Below are 14,808 nucleotides of genomic sequence, written 5' to 3' on the forward strand. Positions count from 1 at the left end.
ACAATGAATATACAGATCCCCGGCAGAATGACGTAGGCAGGTACACTTGCGGAGCACATTACACATAGGAGATGTGGTGGGCGATGTCCCAGGGCAAGGCTGGGAGGCCAACGACTGCACAGCAGGCTCTGAACCTCCTCGGTGTCCATCCTTCTCCAAGTCCAGCAGTGATGTGCTGCCTCGGGAGAGCTTTCGGGAAGACAGAACCTGAGAGGGACAGCTCACAGAGCCAGGCACAGAGTGGTTTTCAGGGATTCTCTCACTTGCCTGTAAGACTCTCCTGGGCAAGCTCTCTTCAATTAAGGCCTTGTGAATTAGCTCTTGAGACCTCAATTCTTTAAAGCCTTCTTGATATTACTGGACAAGTAGTGTGTTTTTTCCTGATATCCACCTCCTATTGCTCCCATCTGTAGTAAGCACTGGTTGAAATCAGTAGGTTTCCCTTTTCCCGAATACTTCAGAGATAAGTACTAAAAAAAAAAAAAGAGAGAGAGAGAGAAAGAGAGAGATAAGTACTAATTGTTTTGTGAGCATTGATGAATTTTCTGTTTAGGTCATCATGATTTAGTCAAAGGATGTATTGAGTGCTTGCTGTGACCTGGGATTATCTAATTTACTTCTCATGAAATTCCTGAGAAGCAGGTACTGTAATTGTCCCCGCTTAGTCTTCTGCAAGGCTAAGGAAACTTGTTCAAGGTCACACACTGGGATGTGTCAGAGCTGGCGTTCCAAGCAGGTACTTTGATTCCAGAGCATGTATACTTCACCATGACCCAGCCTGCTAGCACCCCGCCCTCAGCACCCGCTATGAGCCAGCTCAGGACAAGTTACTGGGGGCGTACCAGGAAGATCAAGATGTCCCCGCTGCATCTCAAGGGGGCCTAGAGAGGTGAAGACAGATGTATGTGCTGTAACCCAAAAGATGCTCTCCTAGACCTGGTTAGCACAACAAGTGCTGAAGGCGCTCGAGAGAGGAGTGGTCAGTTCTGTGTATGTGTGTACGTGCTCAGTTGTGTCCAACTCTTTGTGACCCCATGACTGCAGCTTGCTAGGCTCCTCTGTCCATCAGTTCTTGGTGGGGAGCTATCTTATTTTTTCAATCTCACTTGGCTTTCTTAAATTAATATATTTTAAAATGACAACTCAGACTTTGAAAACTAGGGGAAAGTGCCCTTGCAAACAAACAAACAAACAAAGAGAGTGTAGGGCTTTAAATAAAATTCCAGAGGCTGTTTCCTGATTTGCGTCCCCTGGTGCGTGGTAGGCAGGGAATGTTTGGATGCCCTTCTGTTCTTTTTTGTTGTTGTTTTTCCTTGTATTGTCTATTCTTTCCAAGGGTGGATTCAGCTTCTATTAAAAGCTAAGTTCATTGCTTGCTGCTTGCCGAGGCATTAACCTTGATATATAACTTTTTAATTAATTCCAGGGAGGAAGGGCAGGCCCTGAAATTGACCCTGCCCTTCCATATCTGTTAAACTCCAGTTGCTTTAACCAACAAGCCAGAAAATCAAAAAAAACCCAAAATTCACCCAACCCTCAAGTTCATCCCCAAACAGTTTTTGGATCAACGTGCAATGTTTTGACTTAGTCATTCCAGCCGATGACGATAGCGATACTGTTTAGACAAAGTCTGAATGTTCACTGATGTCTCCAGGTGTTGAAAGGAACACGAACCTTTAGATTAGTGTCATGATTAAAATGCTATTTATGAACAGATCTGGCAGGCTAACTTTTTTTTTCTAGACAAGTTAACTCAGAATGAGGCAGCAGGAAGCCAGGGGTGAGGTGGGTGAGAAGGTCTACCCTGGGCTAGAGTAGGTGAGAGGTGCTTCCTGGATGAACCCACTCAGCTCCAGGCTTCAGATCTAGTAGGGGTGGAGGGTGGGGAAGGCCCCAGCAGGACTCCAGGACCGCTTCTCCTTTCTGCAAGCTCTGCTCAAGTTGCTATTTACGTGATACTCAATATCCCATGACTGAGTAAGCAGACACACTTGGCTGGCTATCTACGGCCCTGATTATGCTTACAAATTTAATTTTCCAAGGCAAATATATGTTCCAGTAGATGAGATTCTATACCAAGGATGTCCAGGTTTGGACGTGACTTGTTTATGAAGAAAAAGATTTACAATATAAGAAATTTGTTCAGATATATTTTCCCCCTACTTATTAGTAAATCAAAAAGTAAATGATAATACTGGAGTAAGCTAAATTACTTAGGTTTTTTTGCAAAGCATTAGTATAAGAGGGGGAAATTAGACTACGATATGCCAGTCTCTACCCTCTTCCCCCTGCCAGATGAGGAGGCAGAGCTGGCCTGTGTGGTCCTCACGCTGTAGAACTGTTTGAACTTCCTTAGGCCCCTGCAGAGTGGCTCAGGGGCCTGCCTCACCTCTGTCTGGCTGTTCCAGGGAGTTTATTCAGCTGTCTTAACTTCTTTTGTTTATTTTTAGTCATAAAAAAATAAGTTTTTTTTTAAAAGAGCCATTTTAGGTTCACAGCAAAGTTGAATCAAAGGTACAGAGATTTCCCCACAAGCCCCCCAACCCTCTTGCTGGTCCCTACATGCACAGCCTCCACTGTGGTCAACATCCCCGACCAGAGAGGACATTTGTTACCATATGTGAAGCTGCAGTGACATTGTTGTCACCCAAAGCCCATGGTTCACATTACGGTGCTCTCCTGATGGTACGCATTCTATGGGATTGGACAAATGTGATGACATGCATCCATTATTATGGCATCATGCAGAGTATTTCACTGCCCTAAAAATCCTCTGTGTGTTAGTCGCTTCAGATGTGTCCAACTCTTTTCAACCCCATGGACTATATAGCCCACCGAGCTCCTCTGTCCACGGGATTCTCCAGGCAAGAATACTAGAGTGGGTGGCCATTCCTTTCTCCAAAGGATCTTCCTAACCCAGGAACTACACCTGGGTCTCCTTCATTGCAGGCAGTTTTTCTACCTTCTAAGCCACCAGGGAAGCCCTGTGCTCCACTTATTTAGAAAAATATGAAATGCTTCATTTCAATTTGTTTGTTACTCTTCCTCAGGGGCCGTGCTCATCGTCTCCATGTCTCTAATTTTACTGTAGTGCTGCTGAAAAGAGCACTGAACTTCTTTTTAGGAGGCTAAGTCAAAAAACCTTTCCCTTCTTGAGAACCAGCCCTCAGATGGAGTGACTGGAGGGCTGTAGAACCGGCTCAGGTCAGCTTCACATTGCCCTGACTACACCACCGCTTTGTGTTGGTGGGGAAGTCACTGCCTACCCTCTGCAAGAACCTGCAGAGGACTCAAGTCTCTGGCAGGAATTTCCAGATTGAAACCGGATGGATTTTGCTCCTGAGAGCAGGATCCATGCTTTTTAAAGAAAATGTTTGTCTCTGTATCTCTAGTTCTGAGCACAGAATTGATACACCATAAATGTTACTCGATGGACATGAGTTTGAGTAAACTCCAGGAGTTGGTGATGGACAGGGAGGCCTGGCGTGCTGCGATTCGTGGGGTCGCAAAGAGTTGGACACGACTGAGCGACTAAACTGAACTGAAATGTTTGTTGGGCTTCCCAGATGGCGCTAGTGGTAAGGAAGCCATGTGCCAATGCAGGCGATGTAAGCAATGTGGGTTTGATCTGGGGCGGGGGGTGGGGGTGGGGGGTGGGGGGGTGGGGGGGGGAGGGGCAGATTCCCTGGAGGAGGGCATGGAAACCCACTCTAGTATTCTTGCCTGAAGGATCCCATGGACAGAGGAGCCAGGCAGGCTACAGTCCACGGGGTCGCAAAGAGCTGGACACAACTTAAGCGACTTAGCTTGCATGCAAACAAACATTTGCTGAATTAAACTGAATAAACTAGGACCCAGGGGGAAATACTGGACTTTGGAGTATTATCTTTATTAATGACAAAGATGTGTCCCTAGTGCATGTTAAACTACCATAAATGTGTCTACCAGAACTAGGAGTAACCCAGGAAGTAGGGATTGAATGTTTTTTCTAATCACTCTCTGCCAGGAGCATCCCTCCCTCTCCTCCTCCCAGTGGGATAGACTATACTGTTCTGGCTCCCATGAAGGGTTGAGGCGTTCCTATTATTTGTTTGCTTTCTTCTTGGCATTACTTAGAATAGTTCTCAGTACACTACAGGGAGTCAACGTGGAATGAGTGACTAGCTGATGGTTACTCACTCCAGGGATGAGACAGCCTTGCAAACATCAGCTGGGATTGCCCTCTGCAGTCCTAGAGTGAGACACGTGCAGGTCCAGACCTATAGCCTTCCACTCTCTTCCAGAGCTGGGGCTGACTCTGTCCTGGTTTGGGGTTCCTCCTCAGTCAGGATGAAACTCACTCTGTTTTTAATCTCCATGCTTCTAGACCACCTTTATTATAATGAGTTGTATCCATAAGAAGTTAGTTCAGCGCTACTTCTAAATCTTTTATTTTGCAAACCAAGCATGCTTTATTCTTTAATACTTCCTACTAGTTTATGCTTCCTGGATTTTAGCTCATTCTAATGACACTCTCCCTCACTTTCCCCAAAATCCTTTAAAATATTTGATAATCACGTTTGCTCAAGATAAACAGAAGAAAGTCCTTGTGGGCCACCAACTCCTCTCTTTAATCACTGGCTACAGTAAACTTTCAGTCTCTCTTTTCCCCATCCCCATCCACCCATTGCTATAGTTGTGGCTTACTTACCACTACATTGCTGATTTTTGCATAGTGTCTATTTGCCGTTAGATTCAAGATTGGCCCTTCTCTGTCTAGCCCTTTAAAGTAGGGAAATGTATTTTCCAGGCTCCCTTGCCTCCTCACTGCTAAATTCAGTCATTGGGAGGAATTGGTAGAAGACGACAAGGCAAGAGGAAGGGAGAAGCTGAGGTATTTCCACCCAGCCCCAGCCCCTGCTTCGGGTTGTGTGCCCACTGCTGGCTGCATCTCCTTCATAGACCCAGTGAGACAGTGCTAACCCTGGGACACCGCCTGTTGTCTCTCCATCTCCAGGGGAAGTAGAAATGTCCACTTTTGTCCCTCTCAAGATTTCTTCCCTGTGTCCCCTTTGGTTTCTCAGCTCTGACATTACCTTCATAACCAGTATGCGTATGCATGTGCTCTCAGTCATGTCTGACTCTTTGCAACCCCGTGGACTGTAGTCTGCCTCTGTTCATGGAATTTTCCAGTCAAGAATACTGAAGTGGGCAGCCATTTCCTCCTCTAGGGGATCTTCCCAACCCAGGGATCAAACCTGGGTCTTCTGCATTTCAGGTGGATTCTTTATCATCTGTGCCACCAGGGAAAAATAAAATGAGATAAATATTAAAATAATAAAACATTTTAAAAAGAGAAAAAGTTATATGAAACACTGATTCAAAAATAATCAGTATTTTTGAGTCAATATTGATTCAAAATCAATACTGGGGCCAGTATGTAGGAAGGTCAGTCATGTGAGGAGGGTGTAGGTGTAGCAGGCACTGTTTGAGCAGAGGATGTACAGAGAGCAAGAGGGCACCCATCTTGAGTGGCCTGACTATACAGCAGGCATGAAGAAACTACAACACTGATTTTATATTTTCATACATCAAAATGCTGATAACACAGACTGACCTTTGAAAAAAACCTCCAAGAGCTGTTTTCAGGTAAGTAAACATTCAGCTCAGTTTCTTTCTCTTCTCAACACCTTGAGAGTCCCTTGGACTGCAAGGAGATCCAACCAGTCAATCCTAAAGGAAATCAATCCTGAATACTCATTGGAAGGACTGATGGTGAAGCTGAAGCTCCAATACTTAGCCACTCCATGCTAAGAGCCGACTCATTAGAAAAGGCCCTGATACTGGGAAAGATTGAAGGCAGGAGAAGAAGGGGACGACAGAGGACGAGATGGATGGATGGCATCACTGATTCAATGGACATGAGTTTGAGCAAACTCTGGGAGATGGTGAAGGACAGGGAAGCCTGGTGTGCTGCAGTCCCTGGGGCTGCAAAGAGTCGGGTGCAATTGAGAGACTGACTGAACAACAACCCCTATAGTCCACACAGCTATCCAAAGTGTGGGGCTCTGGTCAGCTGATTGGACTTACAGATTCCAAGTTGGCCATCTCAGTCAGACTGGAATGTGATTCTTTGTACTCACTGCTGAAGACTGCGTTGGAAGGCAGTGGAATTCAGTAGCACACAGGGATCTCAATAGGAAGGATGCACTAGCTGGACTTACTAAATCCGCCATTTGAGTAAGTCTCGTGGACTTGAAGGCACAATTCATTTAAATGCTTCACTCTGTGAATAAATTCTTTGCTCAAAAATGTTGCTATCTTTAACTATAAATTCAATTAACCAGGATAGAGAAATATAACTCTTAGGCTAGATAATCAAATAAATCTCATTAGCACAGTATCTCACAGTGGAAAGCTGCAGGAAGTCGAATTGTCAGCTGAGTGATCCTGGATTAAGAACCTAGTGACATATTAATAATTCTAGGACTCAGATATTGGATGATCTGGGCTCTGACAGCCAGATATGTCCTTCTCCTCAGTTGGGCCCTCTATGTCCTCAGTGACCTCTAATCCACCTCCAATAAACTCACCCTGGTCTCCTGGGATGATACCAATAGGCACAGCCAAAGCTTGCTTCTGAAACCCCCTCCTTTCTGAGCTTCTGTGGGTGATTAACTCATTCCTCCAGAAGATATGTTAACACTTCAGTCGTGTCTTGCTCTGCCCCAGGAATCATTCTGTCTCACTGACTCTTAGATTGGACATGCATGCAGACCATAAATAGCTCTTGAATATTTACTCCAAGCTAAGCAATAGAAATGGCTCTTCAACCTACGGGGCGATTTGGCGTTATGATTTAACCTCTCTCCCTTTTCCAAATGTTTAGGACACCCTTCTATCTCTACTACTCCTAGTCTTTGCCTACCAAGCAGACTCCAAATACTGATGGACTTGCCTCCTGAACAAGCTCTTCCAAAGAGAGTAGGGCGAAGGGATTGTCTAACCCAAATGTTCTGATTCCTGATGATTCCTTTCTTATTAAGTTGTTTTCTGAGTGGGTATGGCCACCTTTAGAGGATCTGAACAGTTTAACTTGTTCCTCTAAAGCTCTATTATTCCTGGGAAGTGAGATGTTGGAAAGCTGAGGGGGGACTGGGAGACATACAGCTGAGGTGAGCTCACGTTAGTGGCCATCTCTGTGAGGTCTGCCCACCCCGTTCCCACACGCAGCCTTGCATGTGTAAGGCCGTTCATCTTTAGCACAGCTTGGCCCCTGCGCAATGGATCCACCCTGTAGCTTGCATTGCCCCACCTGGATTTGGGGCCCAACCCATGATACCTTTGACAGGTGAAAAAATTAATTAGCAAGAAGCCAGATAGAATGACCCAGAAAAGCCTGTCCTTTTGGGAAGTCACTGTTCTCATATGAACTCTTGAGAAATTTGTCCTTAGGCGCTCAGCCAGGAAACCTCTGAAGTTCGTGTTCTGAACGTGTGAAGCTCAGGTCTCCAGGCCAGGGGCCCCTCCAAGGGCAAAGCCAGTGCGGAAGAGCCATTTTACCATCTTTACGAGAACCAGAACACCGAGATGTTTAGAACAAAGCTTTGATGATGCAAAATCACTGACACGCTCAGCTGCTTAATGAAAGTAAGTCTAATTACGTTAGCTATATTTTGCATAACTTTGCCTACTAAAACCAGAAAATGGACAACACATTTTAGAAAAATGTTCAAGTCTTGAAATCACAAAGGATTTCTTTGTATAGGTAAGTCAGTTTATAATACCAGTGATGTCCAGCAGAAATATAATGTGAGCCACAAATTTTAATTTTAAATTTCCTAGTAGCTCCATTTTAAAAAGTAAAAAGAAATAGGTGAAGTTAATTTCTAGAGGAGGTTTTTCCAAGTCTAAGAAGGATTTGCTTCCTCCTGGTTGAGGGGATAAACTTTAGCCCTAATGTCTAGATTCCATGAGCCCTAAAGTAAGTCATATTTACATACGTTAACGACTGAACTCCACCATAAGGAATGTGATTTGCAGGCCATGGGGTCAGAGGTAGCAGGAAAAAGAGAAAGAGCCTGTAATAGAAGCGTTTGATTTCATTTGAAAAATGTGGTCCTAATTTAAATGAGATTACTTTCCTTTGTCATTACTTTGCTAAATTAAGTCCTTTGAGAAGAGAGGCCACATTATTCTTTTTATCAAAACTTGTCTACAGCTTGCTCTATGAATGCCCATGTTCAGACAAACTTGAAAATTCTCAGAGCAGCTTGCCAATAGCTTGGCACTCATGACGTTCCTTTCAATCTAAGATCAAGCATTTAAACTGTGTGGCTAACAGGGCTGTGGTTGTAATCTAGTCACTCAGTCGTGTCTGACTCTTTGTGACCCCACGGACTGTAGCCCACCAGGCTCCTCTGTCCATGGGGTTTCCCAGGCAAGAGTACTGGGGTAGGTTGCCATTTCCTTCTCCAGGGGATCTTCCCAATTCAAGGACTGAACCCGCTTCTCCTGCCTTGGCAAGCGGATTCTTTACCACTGAGCCACCTGGGAATACAATATATAGTAAAATGTTAACGTGTGGCATATGTGCTATTATGCGATAAAAATTCTAAGGAGAGAAAAGAGTCTGTTTTATTTAACTCAGTATATTGGAAACATTATCATTTCAACTTTTAATTAGTATAGTATAAAATTTTTAATGAAATGCTTCACATTCTAGTTTCTGTTTTTTTTCCTTGTTCTTTTCTTTCTTTTGGGGGGACACCAAGTCTTTGAAACTCAGTGTAATTTACACTCACAGAACGTCTCAATTCAGACTAGTTGCATTTCAAGTTGTCAATATATACATGTGGTTAGTGGCTACTATATAAGACTGTGGCAGTCACAGACTTTCTGATGAACTGAAATTCTATAATTTTGAAATGCGACTCATTCTTAACTCACCTTCACCAAGGCTCCCTGGTATGGCTGGGGAATCTCATGTTAACAACCTGTGAATGATCTAACTCCCTTGTGTCCTCCCTGGGCTATTCCTGCTTCCTCTCTGTTTTGTACACTCAGCCAGAGTGACTGCTTTAAAGTCTGAAGTAGATACCATCAGTTCTCTGCTCAAAACATTTCCATAGCTCCTATCTTTGCATGGCTTAACACAGTCCAACCCCTGCCTACATCTCTGATCTCATTCCCTACCATCCTCTCCCTCATTTGCTCAGCCGCACAGCTTCTTGCTTTTCCTCGACCATGCCAAGAACACTCCTTGCCCCAGGGTTTGCACTTGCTTCTCCTGTTCTGTGGGAATCCTCTCCCTACATCTTCCCAGACAGTTTACTCTGTACTGTCTACACAGATGTCACTTATCACAAGGGCCTCCTTGATCCCTCTATGCTATATCCCTTAAAGAGGGTTTTTCTGAAGGCCCCCTTGGCATCACCCTGCACCCTCACCCCCTTCTTACCTGCTCTAGTGCTTTTCATAGCACTTGCTTATTTATTAGTCTATTTTCTGTCTCCCCCACCAACTCCACTAGGATGTGAACTCTGTGAGGGCGGAGACTGTCTCTTTGACCTTTGGAGGCACTGACGGCAGAGCAGCAGTAGTACCTGGCACATAGTAGGCGCTCAACAAATGTTGGTGAATGAATAAAAGGAAGAAACCATCCTTGGTCAGAAATGCTTATGGGAATTACTGGCTGTCATAACGGTGATTAATTTATACCTAAGGTTCTTATTTGAGTTCAGTCTTAGGACTAAGTAAGTATTCCCCGCACTGGGAACTCATCTGAAGAGAAAAGAAATGGCCACACATCCAGGTTACTCGGCCTCACACAGGCGTCTCCCCCTTGACTCCCTGATTGCTATCCTTATCATTCTCCACCTGTTGCAGGCCTGGACTAGAAACACTTTTGTTTTATCTGATGAACTGCTAACTGATAGTCGTCCAACAATCCTAGACATGTTTCTTTGCTGGGGGCTCCTGCTCAGAACACCGCAGATTGCTTAAAACCAGCTCAGGGATCTCACCAAGCAAATTCTGTCCTGTGACTTTCTAATCGTCCTTCTCATTATTAGTGTTTCCACATTCCCTTCAGGAATGCAGGGAGGGATGCTCCACATGTGTTTGTTGGTTGCTGGTATTCACAATAATTTCTGTCTGCGCTGGGCATGCACAGACACAGCTCTCCAAGCCTGCTTCATGCTTCTCATGCTCCTGAGAAGACTGGGGCAGCTGCTTCAGAACAAACCATTTAACTGGACTCATAAGTGCTTTCCTGTACTAACTCTGTGAGGTCCTGAAGCATCGGCCCTAATTCGTCTATGCTCTCCTGTGGGCCTCACAGGACCCACAGCCTAGGGTTGTGAAGTCTCAGGTCAAGGGTGGGATGAGGCCTGTGGCCATGGGACTGACATAGTCACTGGTCTCCAACCCCAGTGTCCCCCAGATGTTCCATGGACACCATGTTCTAGCCAGGCGAAGTGTGTACCCTGCAGGGCTTTTGCTGTGTAGCTGTAGGACCTGACCACCAGGAGACCACAGCCATCTGCATGCTTGGAACTCCTCAGAGGGATAGATCTCATTGGGAAACACACTGTCACTCTATCCAGCTCAAATGACTGGTAGAGAATATGCTCCAGGGATACAAAGAACAGAGTGTCACCCCCTTGGTGAGTATTCTTAATTTACAATGATAATATACTATAAACACATGGTGAGTGGTGAATGGTTGTAGGACACAGCTAACCCATCCTTTCTGTAAGAATGTACAAAGATATACTGGAACATCAGAAACTACCTGTCAGTGTTAAGCAAATTATTTAGAATCTAATAAAATTTGTGAAATTCATCCCTTTTGTTTACACAGCTGAGTCAATGTTTAAAGGTAAGGTGTTCCCTGACCACAAATTTCTATGCAAAATTTTCCCTGTTATTCTCTGTCCTGTACGCTGTTTGTTTCTTTAATAGAATGTATCATAAGCCAAAATTATGTATTTGTCTCTTTTATTATTTCCTAACCTGTATCTCCAACAAGATTGTAAACTATAAGGACAATAGAATGTGTATATTTTACTTATCCTGTACACCCAGGAATATGTGCCATGCCTAACACACAGAAGCACTTCAGGGTAATATTGCATGTGTACTGAGTCATTTCACTCATGTCCGACTCTTTGTGACCCTAGCTTGCCAGGCTCCTCTGTCCATGGGATTCTCCAGGCAAGAATACTGGAGTGGGTTGCCATGTCCCCCTCTAGGGGATCTTCCTGACCCAGAGACGGAACCTGTATCTCATTATATTTCCAGCAATGCAAGCTCTTTACCGCTGAGCCACCAGGGGAGGCGCAAAGGTAATATTAATTATTAATATTAATTCAATGAGTAAAGCAATGACAACCTTTCAACAAACATCTTTAAACAAAACTGCTATATCAAGATAAAGCTTTTTCCACAAGTCACTATCGTCAATATCAATTTCAAAAGTTTAAATGCTTCTTCAAAGAGTTAACTAAATCAGTCCAGCAGGTAAAACATTTTCATTCTTGAGAGGAGACTTATCTAATGAGGCAAAGAATAACTTGTGTTCTGAAATTTTATATTCATATAATATTGATTTATTAAAGTGTATAAACTTTGCCAAGTTTTACCCAGAGAGGGGAGGACAGAGAGGATGCTAGCTTAAAAAGGTTTAGGAACGTGAGTTAAGGTCGGATTGGAGCTCAACACTCTGTGACCCCACCTGCCGGATTAGGACACTGAGCTTGATTCAGTTGAGTTCCCCAGGAGGTCAGCACGCCAGGTGGTCTGGTAAGAATTAGAAAGGGTTCTTGTGCTCTGGTCTTGTAGTCTTCAGGAGGGTAGCACACTTGACCTTTCTGACAAGCACTTAGCTAGAAGGATGGATACTTCCCCAAGGAGGTCAGCCCCTGAAGGGCCCGACGTTAGAGCTCTGGTACCTGCGGTTCCCACTCTTGGAACAGATTCCACGCCCAGATTTTCCAGACCACCTCAGAACTCTTCAGGTCATCCCCTCTGTCACGATTTCTCTGTTTTCTTGTTGGCACTTACTATTGCCTTGGGCTTCCCTGGTGGCTCAGATGTTAAAAATCTGCCTGCAATGCGGAAGACGTGGGTTCAGTTCCTGGGTCAGGAAGATCCCTTGGAGAAGGGAATGGCTACCCACTCCAGTATTCTTGCCCGGAGAATTCCACAGACAGACTACAGTCCATGGGGGAACGAAGAGTTGGACATGGCTGAGTGACTAACAACAACACTATTACCTGAAGTTATCTTGATATGTGTCTGGTGTCTGTCTTGTCCTTCAGGAACGAAAGCCCTGTGAGAGCAGGAAGGTGGTCTTCGTGCTGCCCTGGTGGAGGCACAGTGCCCAGAAAAGTGTCCGGTACAAGGTCGGAAACCAGTACATGCTGTGGGGGAACGGAGGGGCTTGGCCGCAGTAGGGGCCATTGGAACCCTTAACTGTGAGGTGACAAGATGAAAGTGTTCTGGAAAATGTTTCTGGCAGTGGAGTGTAGAATAAATTATGTGGGACACAGACTTGGGGCACAAAGAATAAGAAGATTCTTGAAGCAACTTAGATGTGAGTGCCACAGCTAAGGACTGGATTGTAGTCGGAGCCGCAGAAGGCAGGCTGAATGTTGACAGAAGAGACCCCACTCACGGTGGCCACCTTCCTAATCCTCGCAGGTATCGCTCTTTCTGCCTCAGTTTTTTAAAAACCAATTTTATGTGATTGTTTACTCGCTTGGCTGTGCTGGGTCTTCGTTGCTCCACAGGCTTTTCTCTGGTTGTGGCTACGCTAAGTCGCTTCAGTCGTGTCCGACTCTGTGTGACCCCACAGACGGCAGCCCACCAGGCTCCCCCGTCCCTGGGATTCTCCAGGCAAGAACACTGGAGTGGGTTGCCATTTCCTTCTCCAGCGCATGAAAGTGAAAAGTGAAAGTGAAGTCGCTCAGTCGAGCCCGACCTTCAGCGACTCCATGGACTGCAGCCTTCCAGGCTCCTCCGTCCATGGGATTTTCCAGGCAAGAGGACTGGAGTGGGGTGCCATTGCCTTCTCCGTCTGGCTGTGGTGAGCCTGGTCTATCCTTTAGTCGTGGGGCTCGGGCTTCTCACTGTGGTGGCTTCTCTTGTTGCAGAGCACAGGCTCTAGAGCATTCAGGCTTCAGTGGTCCCCCTCAGTTTTTATAGTTATTCCCCTTCCTGAAACACTCCTTCCCCAGATCTTTGCATTTTATCGAGGTTTCTATTCTTTCCTTATCACCTTACCCAAAGCATCCCTTCCCTATACCTGGGTTTTGATTTTCTTCCTAGCACATTCACCCCTTGCCATACATCGCACAGCATAACGCATGACATGGAAGCTCCCTGAGGCCAGGAGGATGAGAATGCCACCTGCCTTGTTCCCCACCGTATCGCTAACAGATGACACATAGCAGGAATTTAGCACATATTTGCTGAGTGAGTGAATGGATTAGATTAGATGTGAAGATGGTTAATGAGGGAGAATATCAAGGGAGACCATCAAGGGAGACCAGCGTTATTAGGAAATTAAAATAATGGAAATAGACACCTTGCTAGAAGTTATGGGTCCATGGGGAAGCTCTTCATTAAGACAGATTCAGCTAAGCCTCTGTTCTACAGCATCAAACAGTGCCTGACGCATAATAGACCCTCAGTCTAAGGCGAATGAAAGAACATCTTGCAGGCTTTTCCAGTCACTGTGTATTGATAAACTGATTGGTTAATTAGTTAATAAAAATGATGTCCTCAATGAAGAATTTCCTTTCTTTAGAGATTTCACCAATCCATACTGGCTTTACCACTGTTTTGCTTGTACTAGTGAGGCTTTGCTGGGATGTAATCATCTGTACCACAGATTATTCCAAAGTTTTCTTAATGGTTGACTTGGGAGTTACAATTATCATCTTAATTTATAACAGTCTAGTTTGAATTAATAGTCCGTGTGCTCAGTCACTGTCATATCCAGCTCTTTGTGACCCCATGGACTGTAGCTTGCCAGGTTCCTCTATCCGTGGGATTTCCCAGGCAAGAACACTGGAATAAGTGGCTATCTCCTCCTCCAGAGGATCTTCCAGACTCAGCAATTGAACCCAAGTCTCTTGTGTCTCCTGCATTGGAAGGTTGGTTCTTTACCACTAGTGCCACCTGGGATGTCCATTTTGAATTAATAACAGCTTAACAATAAGTATACAAAAACTTTGCTCCTGTGTAGCTCCATTCTCTCCCATCTCTTTTGCTGTTGTTGTCAAACAAATCACATTTTCTTACATTGTTTGACTGTCAACACAGATTTATAGTTATTTTATGTGGTTGTCTTTCAAATCAAATAGAAGGAAAAAAGAATTAAAAACAAAAAACACAGTTACGCTGCCTTTTCTATTTATTACGTAGTTACCTTTTGCCAGTGCTCTTCATTTCTCCATATGGATTCATGTTACTGTCTAGAGCTTTCACTTAAGCTTGAAAGTCCTTTCAGTATTTTTTTGTAGGGCAGGTTTGCTAGTAACAGATTTTCTTTTTCAGTTTTTGTTTATCCAGGAATATCTTGCTTTCTTTCTCATTTTTGAAAGGTAGTTTTGTTGGACCTAGAATTCGCTCAGTATTTTGAATACATCATCCCACTGCCTTCTGATTTCCATGGCTTCCGATGAGAAATCAGTTTTTAATCTTATTGAAAGTCTTCTGTACATGATGAACCACTTTCTTGCTGCTTTCAAGATTCTTTCTTTCTCTTAAGCTTTGGTTATGGTCTAAGTGTTCTCTTAGATTATGATCTGATTATTGTCT

At 44.4% G+C, this 14,808-nt stretch overlaps 1 non-coding gene across 1 annotated transcript; it reads right to left on the reverse strand.

Moving 5' to 3' along the window:
* Positions 1-3,003: 3,003 nt before the first annotated feature.
* On the reverse strand, positions 3,004-3,108 carry LOC138431593 (U6 spliceosomal RNA). Its single transcript, XR_011253750.1, has one exon. It is a non-coding gene; the product is annotated as a U6 spliceosomal RNA (small nuclear RNA).
* Positions 3,109-14,808: the final 11,700 nt, after the last annotated feature.

This window comes from Ovis canadensis, chromosome 1, assembly GCF_042477335.2.
Source record: "Ovis canadensis isolate MfBH-ARS-UI-01 breed Bighorn chromosome 1, ARS-UI_OviCan_v2, whole genome shotgun sequence".
Classification (NCBI taxonomy): domain Eukaryota; kingdom Metazoa; phylum Chordata; class Mammalia; order Artiodactyla; family Bovidae; genus Ovis; species Ovis canadensis.